Source organism: Notechis scutatus, chromosome 3 (assembly GCF_049901735.1).
Source record: "Notechis scutatus isolate UNSWTSFEM ecotype Mainland chromosome 3, rNotScu1.2, whole genome shotgun sequence".
Taxonomy (NCBI): Eukaryota; Metazoa; Chordata; class Lepidosauria; order Squamata; family Elapidae; genus Notechis; species Notechis scutatus.
Window position 1 is genome coordinate 107232106 of NC_142011.1, and position 21234 is coordinate 107253339.

At 38.7% G+C, this 21234-nt stretch overlaps 1 protein-coding gene and 1 long non-coding RNA gene across 4 annotated transcripts in view; one reads left to right on the forward strand and one right to left on the reverse strand.

Annotated features, from left to right (window-relative positions):
• TNR (tenascin R) overlaps nt 1-21234 on the forward strand; it is a 481637-nt gene that overhangs the window by 52121 nt on the left and 408282 nt on the right. The gene's annotated exons all lie outside the window — the stretch shown is intronic.
• LOC148131325 (uncharacterized) lies at nt 13962-20946 on the reverse strand. The gene is made up of 2 exons (XR_015748357.1): nt 20737-20946; nt 13962-14550 (listed from the first exon to the last, which is right to left on the reverse strand). It is a non-coding gene; the product is annotated as an uncharacterized LOC148131325 (long non-coding RNA).

A 21234-nucleotide genomic window follows, 5' to 3' on the forward strand; every position in this document is an offset into this window, starting at 1 on the left:
GTATCCATTAATTCTCTGTCCCCACTGTTCAGTTTAAATGTTTATCCAGGAAATCTGCAAATTTAATGCCAAGTAACTCAGTCCCTTTCTTTGATGGATACAAACCATCTCTTTTGTACAGTTTTTAATTGGACCAGCTGCAGACATCATGACTAATAAAACCAAAGCCTTCCCTTTGATACCACTTCTTTAGCCAAACATTAAACTCTGCTACACGCTGGCCTTTCTCTTTTTGTTCCTTGTATACTGGTAAAACCTCTGAAAAGATAAGCCTGCAGCCCATATTATTAAGTTCATACCCCAAGCTCTGGAAGTCTTTCTGAACAGAAAGTACATCCTTCTGGGATAGATCATTTGTACCAAGATGTATAATAGCATCAACACCACAATCCTTACTGGCATTCTTGACTATCTTAAGAATACGCCTCTTGTCTCTGCTGGCAGTAGCACCTGGCAGACACCTGACCTCTTTCAAAACCTCCATATCCTTTCCTAAATTTACACCCCTTACAATTGAGTCCCCAACCAGAAGGTGGCTTCTCTTTTTGGATGTCTTGCTCTTCTTGTGTGACTGGTGCATAATACCTGATTCACACTTTCTCCTTTCCAAAGTAAGTTCTTCTTCTAGGACCATGATCCCCGGCTTACTTGAGTTATCATTATCACAACTACCTTGACCTGTCACTTTAGTGTCCCTATTAAGGTCAGCAAGGGCACTGTATCTGTTATGCTGGGACACAGCAAAAGCTTTGTGTTTATGGTCCACAGCTCTCAACCTGCAGATCCCACGGTTGTCCATACTGCCCTTTTCCTATAGGATCTTTTTGGTAGTGGAGGCTGGTAGCATGGCAGCTCAATAGCTGGGTTGGGCACCTAATTTTTGCTTGGAGAGCACAGATTAGAGATTCTAGATAGGTAATCTATCCATGTAGAGTGGTAATTTTTCTACAAAGAGGACAGTATCCAAATTTGAAAAGAGTACTGCGAAAGACAGCTGTAAAGCAAGTATTACACTGAACTCTAGCCAGTCATTTTGAAATAAAATAAAATCACAATCTCAACCACACTAACCCTAAATGTATTATTGGTATTTTTGGTTTATAGTTATATGATTCGCGTGCCATTAGGCATGCAGGCCGCTATCTTTCTCTTTTGTACTCACCCTCTGCCTCTTCACAAGCAGCCAGCAGCTCCTCCCACCAACCTCTTGGAATTTGAAAGCCAGAATGTCTTGCCTGAGACTTTGTGGCTGAAAAATGTAATATTGTACCTCATTTACACTTTTGTTGCCTATTCACCAGTGGTGGGATTCAAATTTTTTTTACTACCAGTCCTGTGAAACTAAGAGAAAGGGGTATATCCTAGATCTGAATCAAAATGTTCTGATCTTGTGAAATGGAATTGAGTAATACTTACATAAAAGTAAAGGTATGCTTTAATTACATAGAAAGGGATAAAAATATGTCAGAAATCATGAACTGGTGTCATCTGAATTGTTATAGTTCTGTATTAAATTTGGAATTCATTTGTTGGTGCTAAGTTGTATGTTATGCTCTAGTGAAAGATGATAATAAAAGACCAGTTTGGGAAAAGTTGTTTAACATTCTGAATAACTGCAGTTGGGTGATGGAAGAGGGGATGCTTTCTTTAGGTAACAGGAGTGAAAGTGGTAAGATCAGAGTCATTGAGTCAATGAATGAATGAATGAAAATGTGATTGGTGAGAGCTATTTAGATAATTTCTTTTTGGGTTGTTTTTCAAAATAAAGTTTAAGATAAATCTATTGATATATTCACATAAAAAAGGAATAATCTAAAAATGTCACTGTACCTGCTGTTTATGATCAAAGACTGAAAAAACAGTGAAGAATACAAGAGGACGAAAGATTTCTAATATCCTACCATTATTTGGCAATACCAAGAATGAATATTGAGGGGGAAAAACAGAAAAAGGGAAAAGAGAAAAGTGAGAGAAATGAGAGTGAAAATAGAACAATTACACAAAGAGAAAATACAGATCCTACAGGGTAAAGTGTTAAAGAGAAATTAATTTCACAACAGAATAATGGAATATAGTTGTAAGGAAAGAATATCTGGAAGCTGTTTGGAACAGACTGGATAGAATTATGTCGTAAAGAGCCACAGAACTGTGTGAAATTATGCAAATGGAAACTACAAAGAAGATGTTTTGTAATATGATGAAGTAAAAGAGATTGTAGATGAGAAAAAATGCATGCATGTAAGGGAATGACTCCTGCATTAAACAATGATTAGAGAAAGTTACTGTATTATGTGTACAGAAAAAAAAAGAGTTGCCTCAGAGAGAAAGGAATGGTCAATATTTCAAAACACATAAAAAATGCAGAGTAATTTTTTTTGGAAACAAAAAAAAATTGGGAGGCGGGGGGAATCAGTGGAAAAGGTCTCTAGGAGAATGAATGAAATTAAAAATGAAGAGGATGATTACATGTGAAACAGCAATGAGAGATTGTTGGAAGGAGTGTATTAGAGATTTCTGTGGGAATAACATTGATTTATCCAACAGTAGAATTGTAATGAATGCTGTAAATGTTGGTATGTTTTTTTTTAAAAAAAATGAAAAGGAAGTGTTAAAACTTGAACATAATGAAAAATCGTAGGCATGATGGTATGGCTGGATAAATGTGGTTTGCTTTTAGAATGCCTTTCCAAATTGTTTAATGTTTGAATGAAGATGGCACTTCAGTTTGATAGGTGGAAGGATGCTATTAAGTGTTCCTTTTTACAAAAGGAACGCTAACAAGTATGGATGCAAAAACAGAGCAATTTCTTAAGCATGCCTCAGAAGGTGTTGGCAGAATTCTAATTGAAAGTGTGCAAGAAGTAACAAAGCAACATTTGGGAAGTGTAGGGTGTGGCTTTATGAAGAGCAAGAGATATTTACAACACAGTTTTGGTCTTCAGAAGATCAGTAGGAAGAAGGTTTATATATTTGGGAGTTTAAAGAAATGATAAAGTGAACTTAATAATGGAGTATCTACATGAATATGTAATTGAAGTTTATGCAAATTATGAACACATGCAAGACTCAGGTAACTACAAGGGACTTGGGAGTTTCAAAACTTTCTCACAGTCCAGGTTTTAGTTGTGACAAGTTTGTCTCTATTGGCAGTTAATTGAGCCTTCTTCCTCTCCCACTCCTTTAAGGCAATTAGCTCCAAAAATGGATAAGTTAAACACAGAAAGATGTCATCTAGATTTTTCTGCTAGAGAGATATATGTACTTTACTTTTTTATAATTGTGGTTTGTATCTAGGCAGTCTCTAATAAACAAAGCTAAAGACATCATTTTCTCAGTATATACTCATGCCACCTCTCTTAATACGCCCATCAAACTAAAATCAATAAAGATGGGAAGGAAAATGCATTTTATTACAGAGTATCGGCATCTTTTTTTTTCTTCTGGTGATGTAAATAGTAGGATGAGGACTGCAATTCAATGTGAGGCAGAAGCAGCATTGTTATTATTGTAAAAAATATATCACTTAGTGACGGAGGACATGCTTGACACTGAGAAGGTCCCAGATTTCTCTGGATTGAATTCACCCCAATCTAATTAAAGAATCTCTCCCAGCAAAACAGAAGACATCTAGGAGCCCACATCAGCCAGGGTAAGCAGTGGTGCACAAGAAGAACAAAGGGTGCTATAAAATGTTATTTGATAGGAACTGATATGTCTCTACTCTTTTTATGAAGGCCAGAGAGTTTATAAATTATACATTGTTTGATTTATACTTCAAAGCAGCAAAACCACACTCCCTCCTCCCATGTTCCTACCCCAACCTCCCTCTATGAGATGGGAAGGGTTAACAGTGAGTGACTGGACCAAATTCACTCCATGAGCATCTGAGGCTGAGGAGTTTAATCTGTGCCACACTCACTCTAGCTTTCTTTAAATTATATGTTCAGGTAAGAACATATAATTCTATATTGGTAGAATTATGTCTGAACAGAATTCTTATAAATATGCAATTCTGCCTAAGAATCTGCTTTATTCTTCTTTTTAATTATATTTAAGAAACAGAAAAATGATTCATAAAACCACACAGGTGCTAAACAAAATGAGCTTGGCATATACGTCTAGATCACTTTATGCAGTTAAATAGTTAATATTTAAGCAGTTTAATACAAAATAATTTAATATAAAATATGTGTAATATAAAATAATACACATAATATAATAATAATACAAGTAGAATATGCAATCCAAATCTCTAAACAATCTCCCAAATAAAGCTCCAGTCAGCGGCTTTCTAGCTTAATACCAACTCAAACTCAGAGTCACTCTTTAGTGTCATGCAGGGATTGTTCTGAGGTATAATGAAGCCTCTTGGCTTCACACTGAGTTGTCTGCATGCAAAGCAGATGCTTTCCACTGTCTGGAATTTCCAATTTGGCAAAGCAACAGAGGAGCATTGGAAATCCAATCCTCCTCCTTGCCGTCATCATCATCAACAATCACCTGCACTGGACAGTTCAGAGTGTATCCATTTCTTTTTCTGAAGATTCCAAGCGTAATTCGTAGACCCTGGTAAAGAATTCCCTATCATGTTGATAGAAATATGCAGGTTGCTTCTTGCAAGAAGAACTGCACAGTCCCACCAGAAAAGAATTGGTGTTCTGCATACCTGAACACCAGGACCTACAAGCAGACGTTCAATAATGGAAAGCTCTAAATCAATAAGCTATTAACAGGGAGGTAGGAAAATAAGGCAGCATAATGTTTTCTGAACAATTCATGTGTTAATGGAGACCAATAGCCAATGGCTATTCTTGCCCTAGTGATTTTGTTGCTCTGTTTTCTAGGCTGATGCCAACTATGCCTAGTTTGCACACAGCCCTTAAAAAACCCTGGGACCTCTTAGGTAATTGATGCAAGATGCTGAGCTGAAGGGGAAAATAAAGTCAGACCCTCATTCTTCACTCTAGCAACTGGTTCATGAGAATCAATACTGAATAAAAGCTAGCCAACTTTTCAACAGATCCAGTTACCCTGAAACAGGTATTTGCTTTGGAGGAAATCTCTCTGGATGCCAATGGGACATAATGTCTAATATAAACATTATACCAAGGAGATGATGTTTTCAGGACTGTCCCTTTTCTACTTGGCAATTTTCTCCTTCCCCTCCAGATGTTGTCATTTATATTTACAAAAAATAAATCCTCCCTCTTACATGTAAAGGCAACCAGTCTGACGTAACTTGGCCTTGAATATCTCTCTTTCACTGTTTTATACTCTTCCATCATCACTCTTGGCTTTTCATTTTACTTCTATTTCAGTCTCCCTAAAATGAGTCAAAAGAACAGGCAGTAAGTCTACCCATGCTCCATCAAGAGCAACTACTCATGCTAGCAACAGTGAAGTATGAGGGTGGAGGGGAAGCTCTCATTCCTATTCAGCCTAAAGAGAGCATTGTTTCTCTCAACTCTATAGTTGAGTAGCCTTCTACCTCTAGCGCAACAAGCACATACCTGTCTGCATAGAAACACACATACACATGCAGAAGCTGCCTGTGGTTAGTACTCAGAGCCTTGATACTTGTTACTGAACCTTCATATCTTTCCCAGCCCATTATTCAGGCTGACCCAGAACACCATCTCCTTTTTGATGGACCATTTCATTTCCCTCAGTCTTGTGAGGAGACATGGCAGGCAAAATTGCTTTCTCTTTCTTGTGACTGGTTTCTCTGATCTCTCTTGTAAGGTGATGCTCAAGACGTAGGGCAGTGAATATAGAGTCCATTTACTGGACAACTTTGCCCGGTCTCTTTTTCTCACTTAATCTACCCCATGGGATCCTTACTGTAGAGATAAAGCAGCAGGAAGAAGTGCTGTATACACTGACTCCACCTGCTGCTGGAAACTGCACGGGGGTGGGGGTGGGGGGAAATGTCAAAGAAAGGAAGCGATCCGATTTACCATCCCTCCTTAGTGGGTGGTGCGCTTTCTAAAACTTCACATCCCCCGCCCCCTCGAACAAACCTTTAGCCATAATCATTCTTTTCTTTTTAGTGCAACCTTGCAGTAATGTCAAAGTGAAGAACAGTTAATTGAGAATCAGAAATTAATATAAGGCAACTCCAACAGTAGAAAGGCAAACAGGAGGATAAACACAGGACATCTGGTTGACTTATTTTTGGTAGAAAAGGATTTCCATGGGGGTCTCTCTCTCTCTCTCTCTCTCTCTCTCTCTCTCTCTCTCTCTCTCTCTCTCTCTCACACACACACACACACACACACACACACACACAAACACACACACGGTTCAGTACAATCTGTTTTCTAGAATGACAAAAGAGAGGCAGCTGTCATTGTTCTTCCCCAAAGCCACCATATGGATCATATCACATCCTCGGTCCCTTCTGTCCCCAGGAGGATGACACCAACAACTTCCTAAGTTTGAGAGAGAATGATTGGCCCAGGGTCTCCTAGCTGGCTTCATGCCTAAAGCAGGACTAGAACTCACAGTCACCATGCAGCATACCTTTGAGAATAGAAATGGGGGAAAATTCTGCCCAGTTTCCCTCAGGTGATGTCACAGCAGTCTAAGGAGGGAGGGAGTTGCAAAAGGGGTGAATTAAAGTCCTGGTCACATACACACACACACAAATGTTGCTTTTCCATGTGCTGCATGAAGGATGGCCTCATATTTGCCACCTGTAGTTTGGCTTTCAACTCAGTGTGAAAAAGTGACAGGCATGGCCCAGTAGAAACACGGCTCTTAGACACCGAAAGACCAACATAACGCGACATGAATAGAGGAAGGTAAAAGAAGAGGAGGAATAAAGGGAAGCTCAGATATATTTTGTTTTGTGGAAAGCAACTGATCTATAGAAACATTTTCAGTAGAAAATAGGGAAAGTTAGTAGGGGTGTTTTCAAGCTGTATGTCAAGAGCCACAATGTTCACTCTTGGAGGCCATTTAAACAGAACACTAACTGGGCTCTGGGGGCACATTGTAGTCTAGGTTGTATAAATTTGCCTGGGGGCCTCTGTCAAATGGATCATCCTAAATCGCTGCAGGAAGCTAGATCAGAAGGCCATTAAGAGTCCAAGTCTACTAGGCAGTTTATTTACAGCTTTGCACATTGTAGTTTTATCCCACCTGGTGTTCTCCAATTGTGCTTGGACTTCAGCTCCTAGAATTCTTAACCAGTATGGCCAATTCTGAGAATTAGATCCCAAAGAAATATGGGCTCATTATGTTGGGGAAGGAAGTTTTATAGGAATGGGTGATGGAGCACGAGATTCCAGTTCTGCAACTACTTGCTCATCAATTGTCATGCTGTGAGGTTTGCAGGAGAGCAAATGGCAGAGTCTGGCATGGTTGCATAATTGTAGCTTATTTATGGCACACCAGCATTTATTCCAGGCTTGCAGGTTGCCAGGTGCTAACTTTTGTTTGGCAATGGTGGAGCAGGGATGCTACAGAAGCAGGACCTGCTGCTTTCTATTGGGTATGCAGTAGACAAGCCATTTGACTCCTCTCACATTAGATAGGATGCCTTCACTTCTTAGCTGACTGGCTAAGTAAGCTTTTCACCCCATTTGGATTCAACAGGAGAGGGTGTGCATTAAATTCAGAACGAATAATTAAATCTTGACATGTACACAGTATTGCAAGGTGATGATCAACAATGGCATAATCCCCTTCACAAGAAGAGATGCCCAAAGAGTTGTATATCTCAGGTTCCCCCCTTCAGCTACAGAAAAAGAAGAAGGTTTATTCTTTTAAAATTGGAAATCCCAGAGGATTTGGGAAAAGTGGGGCTGCCATTTCACTAATAACTTCTGACAAAAGCTTGGAACAACCGAGAAGATGCAGGAATCCACTAAAGAGATGGCAAGGAAGCAACAGGCAACAGAGAGAAAGCAGAACTGCTTAACTGCTTAACTCATTCTTTGCATCCGTCTTCATGCAAAAAGAAACTATAGCTCAATCCACCAAAAACATAACTGTAAAAGACAGACCAGAAATACAAGTTAAAATAAGCAAAAAAATAGTAAGAGAACAACTGAACAAGGAGAGATTTAACCTGGAAATAAGGAGAAACTTTCTGACAGTGAGAACAATCAACCAATGGAACAGTTTGCCCTCGGACGTTGTGGGAGCGCCATCAGTTGAGACTTTCAAGAAGAGGTTGGACTGCCATTTGTCAGAAATGGTGTAGGGTCTCTCGCTTGGGCGGGGGGTTGGACTAGATGACCTACAAGGTCCCTTCCAACTCTGATTATCTGTTAAATCTGACCTTGATGTACAGAATGATTACAGGCTGCTAAGGCTAATATTCTACATTTCTTTGTATAAGCCAAAGATGAAGATATTATTTCTCTTTCGAATCTTTGTATGATTTGCAGTGGTAATTTGGAAAGTTCTCTCAAGGTCTTTCTGGAAATACTATGAGATTTGGAGTGGACCAGCACATTTTGTGATCTATAAGTAATCCTTGACTTACAATGATTTGTTTAATGATGGCTTGACATTAAGGCGATGTTGAAAAAAGTGACTAACAATCCATCCTCAACGCTACGGCTGTTGTACCTGCCCCGCGGTCAGGTCATATGATTGCAATTCGGGTACTTGGCAACCAATTTGCATCTATGATGGTTCAGCATCTTGCAGCCCCATGATCACGGTTTACAACCTTCTCTGCAAGCAAAGTCAGTGGGGGAAGCCAGATTTGCTTAACAACTCATTATTCATTTAAGAACTGTGTGATTCACTTCATAATCATTGTAAAAAATGATCATAAAATTGTTTAGTTACATGATGACTCTCCTAATGCTCATTGCTCAGCAACTGAAATTCGTATCCCAATTGTTTAAGTCAAATACTACCTGCATTTTTTTTAAAAAAAATCTTTCTAAGTTGCTAGACTCTATCATTGTGATTTATCTTTCCTGAAACAACTTGCCTTTTAATATTTAAAGTTAAAGGGAATTTACTAGTTTTCTTCTCTTTAAATCAAGTGTGATTTTGCTTACCTCTGTCGAGAGTCTGTTTCTCTGCTTCATGGTCATACTTTTTTTCCACTCTTGGCTTGGTTGATCTGTTGCAATGCCTAATGCAAACTTAATTATTAGCAACCCAGCCTGGGATTTTAATATAGTAACACTAGTCACAAAGGATTGTATACAGTATGTCTGAATTTCATGAGAACAACACGTACAGAAAGGATGTCTATTTTTGTCTTCTCCATTGCATTAAAACAAATTCTGTTGCTAAAATTTTCCCCAGTGATAAATATTCGGGTATATGTTCCCAGCTAGAGCCAATAAGAAAGAAAATTGTTGGTTTTAAAAAAATGCTTTGGACTAGAATGTAAAGAAAAAGCAAAACCACTCACACTGTTAAGGCTAAAACTACTGCCCTGTGCATATTTGCTTTTGACAGTTGGAATCAGCAGGCTTTGCTTCTGACTAAACAATATTCAGGCTGGATACCTCCCTAAATCTCTGGAATTCATTTGTTGCTACAGCTCTCTGGAAGGCTACCAGCCACTCCTCTGTTGGAGACCCCTGACTTCACAGATGAGCTTTCATTTGTCACTTCCATCATATCCTCAGGATTCATTAGCGGGCTAATCAGTTTCCTCTCCCTGACATCTGATTCTATGCAGTGGCATGAAGAATGCGCTATGATCGTTTCCTGTAATTGCAAATGTACATGCCTCCCCCCCCTCCAATCCTTTTCTGACATTATCCATGGATGCTGTCTACTGAATATGACAAGAAGAAAAAGCTCAATTTTAATCAAGATCGTGAGATGGAAGATATGTATCACACAGTGATTTTCTCACACAGAGAAAATTAATGGCTAGAGAGAGTCTAATGGGGCACCTTCTTTCATAGACTCAGAAGAAAATTCAAAGTCTCTATTTTGCTTTGAAGGTATTCTCTATTCCTTCCTCTCCTTTAGAGTGAAGTGTGGCGTCTCACTAGAAAGCAATACAGTTGAAAAATACAAAATGAATATAAACTCACAGGAGAAAAAGAATGTCAGGTTTCCAAGTGATGAAATCCATTTAAAAAGAAAAGAACAAAGTTCATCTTCCAATACAATTTCTTTTATTTAGGAAAGTATCAAATCCATAGTAATTCAGATCTGACATAACCTGGAATTACCCCACAATACTAAAAGTTAGAAACAACTCCCCAAAGTCTAATAGAAGTAATTCAACGTTGCTTGATGTCATAAATCTCCATCTCAAGGGGCCCAAGCATGGACAGCTCAGCTCGTTTCCCACAGGAAGAAAGATCACCTAGCCAAAACAACTATCTCTACTCCCCTCCCTTTAGGAATGTGGGAAGCCCGAAACCCTTCCCCCCATGACTGCCATAGAGAAAGTAAGAAAAAGAATATATACTAAGCCTAACTAAAATGGCTACACATATGTCAATTTCGAGCTTGACAAATAACATATTTGGTTTCATTAATATAGTGCCAGTGGTACTACTTATAGCACAAAACACTCCAGCCTTGCTAAATAATATCACCTATGATAATATCATACTGACATTTATTGGAAGGAAGTGTCCAATGTAGGCGCAGCTTATGGAAAACTGTTGGTGTGTTGGTGTGGCTATTTCCTGCTATCAATTGTCCATGAAGCATGTGTTTCAACATCTACAACATTTTCCATCCAATTTTGGAAAGTTTTGGTTTCAGAAAGCAAAATGTCCATGTCAGTCTTACTTTGAACAGAAAGATTTTTCAACACAGCTTCTTTCCACTTTGGGCACGGCAAAATGGTAACCTCCATAAGGTTATTGCCAAAATCTGAAGAATTAAGACTCTTTTCATTTCAAACGTTGTCCCTGATTATGAAGGTAACTTATTATGTCTCAGCACCAAGAAAACAAGCTTAGATAAATTATATACAACTGGAGATAGCAGTCAGAATAGTTTGATACACATATGCATGAATACCACACAAACACATAAACAAACACGAACACTAGGGCAATTATTTACTAAATACTATTCAGTAAAAAAAAAAAATCTTGAGTTCTTAAAAAGTTTATCTCTAGCACTATAATTGACTATAATTCCACCTAATTAATTACACAAAAATGTTTGGCTTCAGAAAGGCAAATTTAAAATATTATCTAAAATGGCCCCTTTCTCTCACATAATAGAACTTTGCACTTTCGGTAAATGGAACAGCTTCATAGAAAGGCCCAATGCAGTCTTCCAATACTACAAATAAATTTACTCCAAGGAGAACTTGCCTCTTTCTGTTTTGTTTAGTCCTCTATTCATAGAAGCCTACAACAGAATGAAACAAAGTATTTATTTATACCTTCATTTATACAATTTATAAGCCACCTGATTCCCAACTGCTCCAGGCAGTTAACAATTAAAGTAACAATGTAAGTCTAAATGAATGCATTTTTGTTAGAAGATTTAAAGAAAAGCAGCAAATATTCATTGAAAATTACATGTTTTATTGTGGTTAGGTAAATTATTATTTTAATCAATGCACTTACGTTCACTATCTTGTCAACTGATTCACAATCTAAATATATAATCATTTTAGTTGTTTTTCTTACATTTTACAGTAGAAGCAGGAAAATGAATTCATGTTGATGGTAAATTATGAGTATTGGCAGTCCTAAACAAGTATATCCATGGGCTCTCAGATAGGAAGAGAACATATAATTCCTTGACATCAACCTTAAGTATCATACACAAAAAGAGTAAAATGTATGTTTTTATTTTCAGATGTTTTCCAAAATCTATCAAAAAACATCGAGGTGAATAGATAGCAATACTATTTGGGTGAGTTTGAACCTTGATGAGAAATCTGTTTGTAAGGATTGTTACTGTAATATTTAGAGTAACCTTAGGAAGCAGCCTCTACACATATTAGGTGAAATCTGAAGGGGCCATAACTAAAGGTCAACAGGTTAGGAAAGGCTATGGTAACCTAGACCAAATTCTGTAAAGGCAGTGTGAGTAGCTTGCCAAAGGCCAGCCAGTGAAATTGGTGGCAGAGGATTTATTCATAATTTATTGATTTGATTTGATTTTTGTAGCTTCCAGTTCTGTAATTGTAAGCTAGGTGAAAATCTGTCAGCCATTGAAAATAAAAGTTACTCATGAAACTGTTCCTCACTTGATGGCTGTCAACAGACCCTTCTTGCCTTCCAAACTGTTCCTTGGGGGGCAGGGGAAGAATCCTGTTGCTAGTCTTCATGGTTATCAGTTTATGCATCTTGATCTGAATGATTGTTTTACACAGAAACAGCCACGGGCAAGCTCATGGGAGAAGTTTTTAATCTTCTCTAATGTCTAGAGAAAACTGAATTCCCTTGAGGCACAGGGAAAATACTTTGTACAAGCAATCTTATATAGCAGTGGTCCCCAACCTTTTTTGTACCAGGGACCGGTTTCAAGCAGAAAATTTTGCAAGGACCGGGGGCGGGGAGAGAAGGAGGGGGGCTTTTCCTGTCGCGCAGCTATTCAGAACGCCTTTCACCCCCACCCCCACCCCGCCCGCCCGCTTCAATCCACAGTGTCCTGTTCTGCCTGCCTGCCTGCCTGCCTTAGTTTCTGGTTGTTTGGGAGCAGCTTCGCTGAGAATAATAACTATTCGCTCTTTTTACTCAGCGAAGCTGTTCCGATTCAACCATTAACGAAGGCAGGCAGGCAGGCAGAACAGAGCACTGGGTTGAATCCCGCCAGCGCGCTGGCGGGCGAGCGGGCGAGCGGGCGGACGGGGTGGGGGTGGGGAGAAACGGGCGCTTCGGAGGCACTGCGGTGACAGGAAAGCCCCCTGCTTCTTTGAAGCAGTTTCTTCCTGTGCTGGTGGAGGAGCGAGAGAGAGACTGAGAGAGCTGACCCAGAGAGAAGGACAGGCTTCAGTTGCTTCCTCCCTCCTTCTTTCATTTGTGTCCTTGATCCCTGATCCCAGCAGCATTCACCGAAGGTGAAGAAAGCCGCCATTTTTTTAAAAAAAATTCTTTGCGGCCCGGTGAGAGTGCTCCACGGCCCGGTACCGGTCCGCGGCCGGTGGTTGGGGACCCCTGTTATATAGAAGATGGCCAGCATCTAAGAGCCATTCTTTGCTCCTGGTCTCTTTTTCTAGTCAGCCTTTGGAGACATTTTAAGGACAGGTTCTTTTTCATATTTTTCAGCATCCATTAAGCACCATGAAATTTAAGATTTTCAGTGACAGTAGGTTAGGCCTATAGCTGTCATATAAAAATATTGCCAGGTACATGAGAGGGGTCCCCAACTGGGCATCCCCCTGGCAAGAGTGATGCCAGCTGCTAATCCTTTCAACTCAGACATGCCTCAGTGTTTGTGACATAAGTGCCATACCATCATATAAAATGAATTTATTGTGGTTTGTTTATGATTGTATTTAATTTCAGACAGGGTAAGCTAATTAAACAAGCTAGAATCCCAGGAACTTGTGTTCTGTTGAGGGCACATTTTTTCTGTTTGAATTCTCTGTGCAAAAATAATTGTGCCTGATTTGTTGGGGCTTGACTAATGAACATATTCAAGAGAAAACTTGGAAGATTGGATAAAAGAGTTAGAAGGAAATAGGTAAGAAAGCCTTTTCCACCTTGGGATCTGGGGAAATTGTAACTCCCAAATTTTCAGCCACCTTGCTAAAGGTTGGATATTTTTTTAAATAAAAAATTTATAAAAGAATACAATTACAACAGTAAAAACCAATGCAAATTAAAAGAAAGAACAGAAAGTGTAAAAAAAAAAAGTAAGAATATAGCAAAGAAAAAGAAAATAACTATATAAACTAACTTTTAGTAATTTGTTTATACCTGTTGTGATGAAGATGAGAAGTCACTTTTTTATGTATTTCTCAAGAGCAGAGTATTTGAATTGACACAATCAAGGCCAGATTTTTAAAAAGTTGTCAAAAGATTGAAAGATTGGGCAAAGACACAAAGAAAAATAATAAATCATATTTTTATTGAAGAAGATTACACAAACTGATTACAAACAATAACACAATCACCAAAATGATTCATTGGAACATCTGTAAAAGATATTGTGTGCTAGTAATTAAAAGCTGGTGTGAACATAAAGTTGAAAAGAAGTCAAAAATGGTAAAAATATTATGGGATTTCCAAATACAAGCTGATAACAACTTGCCTCATAGCACACCAAATTTAACTGTAGCTGAAAGAAGAAAATGGGGATAACTGATATGGCAATACTCAGGAAATACATAAACAGATTAACAGAGTTGGAAGGGACCTTGTAGGTCATCTAGTCCAACCCCACTCTCACCCAAGCGGGAGACCCTACACCATTTCTGACAGATGGCAGTCCAATCTCTTCTTAAAAGCCTCCAGTGATGGCGCACCCACAATTTCCGAGGGCAAGCTGTTCCATTGGTTGCTTGTTCTCACTGTCAGAAAGTTTCTCCTTATTTCTAGGTTGAATCTCTCCTTGTTCAGTTTCCATCCTTTATTCCTTGTCTGGCCTTCAGGTGTCTTGGAAAACAGGTTGATCCCCTCCTCTCTGTGGCAGCCCCTAAAAGAGAAGAGAAAGACTTGAAAAGGATCACAAAGTATCGAGATCTCAAATTTGAATTTGACAGATTATGGCAATGGTGGTCCCAATGATTATCAGTACACTGGGTGCCATAATAAAAAAAATATTGGATGGCACTTAGGAAATCTGCACATTGACAAAAAGTTTCATTTGTCAAATGAAAAAAGCCGCACTAGTTGAAACTGCACATATATTATGCTGATACATTCTGACATCCTAGAACATCTCAGGAAAGAACTCATTGTGTATAAAGACCAACACTAGCTAAAGAACTGGCAGCTGTGATTTTGCATAGCTGTATATATAATAATTATTACATTATAATAATTGTAATAAACATAGACCATCATAGAGCAAAGTTCTGTTCACTGTGTGAATGGGATATAGCACTGAGAGAGCAAGTCCTGTGCACTGAATCAAAAGGGGGTTTCATTTTGATAAAGGTTCATGTAAGGTAGCCTTTCAAAACTAGTCTATGAAGCAATGTACCACCCAGCTTTTAAAAGCTAAGTGGACAGTCTGTTTTATTTCACATTGCCTCTCATCCTCCAGTAGTTCTAGCCAGAGGCAGAGGCTTTTATACATTCCCAGTGCATGCCCAGAAAACTGTTCTAGTCACCTACAAGAAGTGCTGGGCTCAAGGTGACCCAAAGGGCATCACTGAAGAGGACTACCTTGCTGCACTGAGAATTACACAAAGCACCTTATCAAATCAAAGCGCTACGGCTTCACGTTGTCCTTTTGTATAAACATACAGCTATTACTGCACCAAGGATTAGGAAGAGAAGGAGAATATAAAAGGAAAGGTGAGAGACATAATAACTCGCAGGCTGTAATAATTACAAAGCAGCTACTAGAAGCTACACAGACATTTTATGCATTATGAAAAAGCAGTAATATATCTAGTTTCTATTTAAAGCATTTAAATAATGTTTGGGAAAGTCTAGCTCAACAGTTTTATGATGGAACTGTACAATAAGGGTAGTTCTTGACTTACAACCATTATATAGCAAGGGTTGAAAGTTACAATGGCACTGAAAAATGTGACTTTTAACACACTTAAAACCATTGCAGCATCTCCACACAGGCAAGCAATTAAAATTCAGGAGCTTGGCAAGTGGCATCAGTGATGGGGTTCAGCCAGTTCACACCACTTCAGTGTTAACTTTCTGAGCAGTTTGGTGAACTGGTTGTTGGAAGAAATCATTAGGGCGGAGAACCGGTTGTTAAATTATTTGAATCCCACCACTGAGTGGCATGTGTTTACGATGGCTTGCAGTGTTCCTGGGTCATGTGTTCACTATTTGCAACTTTCCCAGATGGCTTCTGACAAAGGGAAGTCAACAGGGAGGCTGGATTTGCTTAATGGCCATGTGATTTGACTTAACAATTGCTTCACTTATTTGCTTAATTGACTTAATTGCTTCACTTGATGGTGATAAAAGAGATTGTAAAATCAGGCACAATTCACTTAACAACCAACTTACTTAGCAATGGAAATGCTAGTTTCAGGGGTTGAGAACTACCTGTATCTCCTTGTCTCAAGGAAGACACATCTTATTTCTGAGATAAAAAATATTGTTTTTAATTACCTATTCTAGGCTGGACCAACAAGTATTGACACTATCCCCATAGCCAATAAAAGGGAAGGGCTAGTGTCCATTTGGAACTAATGGTACATTTGAATAGTTTTAGCTGGAAACTTTCTGCCTTGTAATGTTTTAAACGTAGTTTTGAGTCAGCAGGCATCCATGTTTAATAAATAACAATAGCAATGTACAATACCTGATAAAACGTATTTAAAAATGTTTCTTTTGTGTCACAATTCATTTATTCATTAAGACTTTATGTCAATCCAGCAGGATTGGTATGCGTCTATATTTTTATCATAGGGGCTGGTTGTAAACAATGGAATTTGCAATGTGCTAGTGAAGGAAATTGGAATTGTTGTATTCATCTAGTTTTCTATACAGAATGATGCTTATATGCTATTGTGTAGTTTCTTAGTAGCATATACTGAAGGTCAGGATCTTAAATGCATTGTCAACTCATAAAACATTTTCTATACATGTTTTATAGTTGACAACAGAAAGAAGTGGGGGAAGCTTCAAAGAGCAGGCAACAGTGTGAAATCGAAAGTACATTCCATTCATATTTTCTTCAGAGACTGATTAGATGGCTGAAGCTTCTGCCACGAAAAAATCTAATTGGAGAACATGATTGATGACTCTTGGCTATGGATGTTTTTCATTGGACGATACATCCAGAGGGGTAGGGGGGGAAGCAGGATCAAGGGTGACAGTGAATTACGTATCACAGAGTTGGCTACGCCCAGGTTAGTGCCGGAGGTAGAATGTTACCTTCAAATAAATCCTCTTTAGTTTTGGGAGTGTGGTTCGAGGCTCATGATTTAATTGAAGTAATTGCCGGAACCCTGACATGCATATAAAATGCACCCATCCATTTATGTCTGTTATTTTACATAGGTTAAGGAAGGTGGTTGGAGTCCATAATGAACGAGAAAAATGACAGACATGTACTTAAAAATGTATCTAGGAAGGGTATAAATTACAGCTTTTCAAAGCCTAGGTTGCCAAGCATGTCATACTGTTGAAGTTCAGTTTCATATATAGAATTGGAATGGGATGCTACCTTATCCACTTTTTGAAGTAGCAAAATTCTTGGGTCTGTCTACCCCTAAGATTTATACCAGGGCAATAGACTCATCATTTCATGGGGAAATTATGTCATATAATCTTTCCAGAAGATTAGTACTGTTGCTGAAGAATGAGTAGCCACCAGTGGCTTCACCAAGAACCAGATACTGTAGTTCTGCCTACTTCAAAGTCTCTTCAAGACAGGCTTGTTGCAGGTCACCAAAAGTTGCCAAAGAGAGTGCAATAATAAAGAGAAATCTTCCCTGTCTCTTCAAATAACTTTTTAAAATATTTCTTTGAAAAAGGTCATCCTTGATGGTATGGTCACAATGACATTGGCAGTCTAGTTTGAGTTTCCTCCTATGAGCTAGGATAATTTTAAAAACTATTAAACTGAATTTGACATGATTGTGAGGGAATTTATTTTTTTATTTCTAAACTTTGATTTTTATAATCTCTTGTGGAGTTGGCTGGATTTACATTTAATTTTACTGATTGTTTTTTCTACCTGGTAAATCATCTGCATTGAGTTGTGGGATAGATCATAGGTATGTTGAGAAGAACCGAACCTATGGTTCTTCATATGTTCACATGGTGGGAAGACAGCAATAAGGTAGAGGGATTAGATGTACCATTATAGGTTCTCTTATTAAACATAACAAACTGCTTTTCACCACGTATTGTTCATCAGAACAATAATTAAATGAATAACTAATGCTAATACAAGAAGTCAGTTGCTCACAGGAATTCCTATAAATAGTGTGATGAAATGAAGATGTGGGTGGTTCCATGGAAACTTTTAAAGAGAAGATGCCACAAAGCTTCTTTTATCATGTGGCCTTCATGATAAGCTTGCTTTTTGTGTAGCTTTTCAATGAGAGACTTTTCCTTGTATTTCATGCTTTAGTTGGTTTTAAGAAAGGAAAATGTGGTATTGGGTTTTACCTTGCTCACAGTGGAAATAGCAAAGACAGTAGAAAGAAAGAGGAAAAGGGTGATGCTATCAGCTTTGTGTATTGCTCCTGAGTTCAAGAGAAATGTTGAGGGCCACATTGATTGCCAGTGATAACAGGAGCTGTGACATGGATGGCTTATGTGTCATCAACTTCACAAATTGCAACCTGTTTAAAGAGGAGGGAGAGGGTTATGTTTATATTCACACACATCATACTCAAATGTTCATGGCAAATGTAGCTTCTTTGTGCAGGCTCATAAAAAAGTTTGTGTCTTTGTTTGAGGCTTATTTATGTAAAATACTGGCAGTATGATTTGGTCATTTGACACCTGCCAGGTTTCAAAGAAAAGGACTGCTAGTAATATTGCTACCGGGTATTAAAGTTAGACTGTTGCATTAGAGTAGATGATGAAAAGGGGTTGAGCAAGGCAGTGCACCAAGGAGAAGTGCCAGCAGCCTTATGTGAGAAGGCTCTTTTCTCACCATCATGCCTTTAAGCAGAAATCACGAGGCCAGAGAGTTAAAATACTATCCAGAGAGTTGAGTGCAAGGTCAAAAGCAGTCAGGTCAAGCAGGAAGCTCCAGTCAAAAGCTGAAGCAACCAATAATGACAGAATCAGAGTGGATTTTGGAAAGAATTCAGGGGTCAAGCTCAAGCACCTAGAATCCAAGATAAGGTCTTAGAATAGAATGGAATACTGTAGAGAGCAGAATCAAACACTTTTTCACAAATATTGTTCCAGGAATGTGGCTGGAAACAGAGTTATAAGAGCTTCTGAAGCCCCACTCAGGTTTGAACTGTTGGTACGTACATGAAATAAAAGTTCTTCCTTTTAAGCCTTTATGCAATGGAGGCCTGTTTTCCCATTGGGCACTTGGTTGTCTAACTTGAACTCTCTGCTGGCTGTCTTAGCCACTCCTCAAGGTTTTTAAGTCTTTGAGTTTGAAGTCAGATTCTGATGAAGACTGTTCATGAAAAGGGGTAGCATAGGAACCAAGTGATGACAATGGAAGCAGTTCTCTCTCTAGCAAGGGAATATTTCACAAACTGCATTCACATCAGGTGAGATCACAGGCTGCTGATGTTAACCCAAGAGACTTATAACCAATCCTTAATAGGCATGGTATTGCTGTAGTGTCAGTATTGCTTTTGCCAAAGCGGAAATCCAAAGGACAAAATCACATCATGACATTTTAATAAGTCCAACATCAAACCCAGGAGTTTTCACAGACTGATCAAATGAAATCAGGATCAGAATATGAAACCAAGAAGGCAAATCCAGTGAAAGAATTGAAAGTTCAGATAGTAAGCCAATGCAGAACGAAGATAATATGGTGGAAATTGAAGCAGATTTACAATACTTAACCCAACCATCTGGAAACTTTTATAAGCAGATTTTATAAACCACTCTTCAATCCAGCTTCTTTCTCAGATAAGAAATAATGTGCAAATATTGTTAAAAAGCCATCTTTCATTGATGCTCAGTGCTGAAGAAAGATAGTGTAAAACTGATACTCTACCCATAGAAACTGCCCCTCGTAAACCCTGAGAGAGGTGGTGCTATTCTTAATTTACAATGCAGTTCCTCAGAAGGGAAATAGTCAGTGTGTCTGATCCATGGCAAGTACCTGTGATACCGACACCACAAGCACTGACATCTTCCAGCACTTAAAGAATATAGTCAGGAGTTCCATCCTGCTTGATACATAATACACTAATAATTTCACTGGATAAATTGGATGGTTTAGCTCTAATCCAGAGAGATATTGATATTAAAAATGCAACCAACTGGTCCTATTAATTTAAAGTGGATTTAGCAATGACTATATTTGCAGCTATTTTCTGTTATTCAGGTAGACACGAACCCATTATGCAAAGATGTGGCTACCTTGAGAAGTCCATAATGTTGGGGGAGGTGAAAGGAAAAAGATGATGAAGACTGGCAGCAAGACAGAGGATTTTATCACAACAATAAGTGCAGCAATGAGAGACATAAAGATTGAGGATAGATTACACAGGAAAAGATCTATCTATGTGGTCTCTCAATTCAACAGCAATCTGCTAACCCCTAATCAGTCGAATCAATCATTAGTTGTTAAAGTGTCTGGATTAATGTCAATGTTCTGTCAGCACCGTGAGTTTGAGGCTGTTTTATAATGAAAATGACCCTTGTATGTTGCTGGTTGTGATGTCTATTAGCAATTCTAATAAAATTGTGTTATCTTTTCTGTCAAGACTGTGCAATTCTGATTAGACCAAATTCCAGATTAAATAGTGGTACAATTATCCATATTTTTCACTTCTGATATTGAGTAGATCCAGGAAACAGATCAATTGTATTTTTTATTGCATAGTTGTTGAAAGATCTTCTGTATCTTATGATGATCTACTTCTATCACAAAAATGTGGTGAGGGTGGCCAGAGTTTCCACTACATCAAGTCACAGATCTCAGGGTGGAAATCCTGCAAAGGATGGGGAGTGGTGGTGGTGAGGAATGACTTAAATAGAGAGGGAAAAAAAGTGAAATTGACCTGGAGCAGGCAAAACTCACCTGAGTGTGCACTCTACAAGAGGGGTCCTCAACCCCCAGTTCGTGGACTGGCACTGGTCCAGGGCATGCCAGAAACCAGGTCACACAAACAGGCGAAGCCCCATCTTTGGGATGCAGGCAGCACATGAAACCACGCCCCACTCCAGTCCAAAGAAAAATCTTTCTCCATGGAACCGGTCCCTGGTGCCCAAAAGTTGGGGGCTGCTGTTCTAAAGAGATGAAAAGAAGAAGAAGGAAGAAAAGCAGAAATTCGTCAGAGATAAAGAAAGATCTGAGAAGAAAAAAAAAAAGGTAGTGGGAAAACATATTGCTGTGAGGGGGTTCTCAGATAGGACAGTCTGGCCAATTGTAACATTAATGTCATTGGTAATGCTGCCCCCATCTTCTAGTGTACATAAATAGTTATGTGTTCTTTTCTAATCAAAAGAGAAGGATCATAGATAACAGGACTCAGTGAAAGATGACAGATGTCTGCCTGGGGAGGGAAGGCAGTCCACA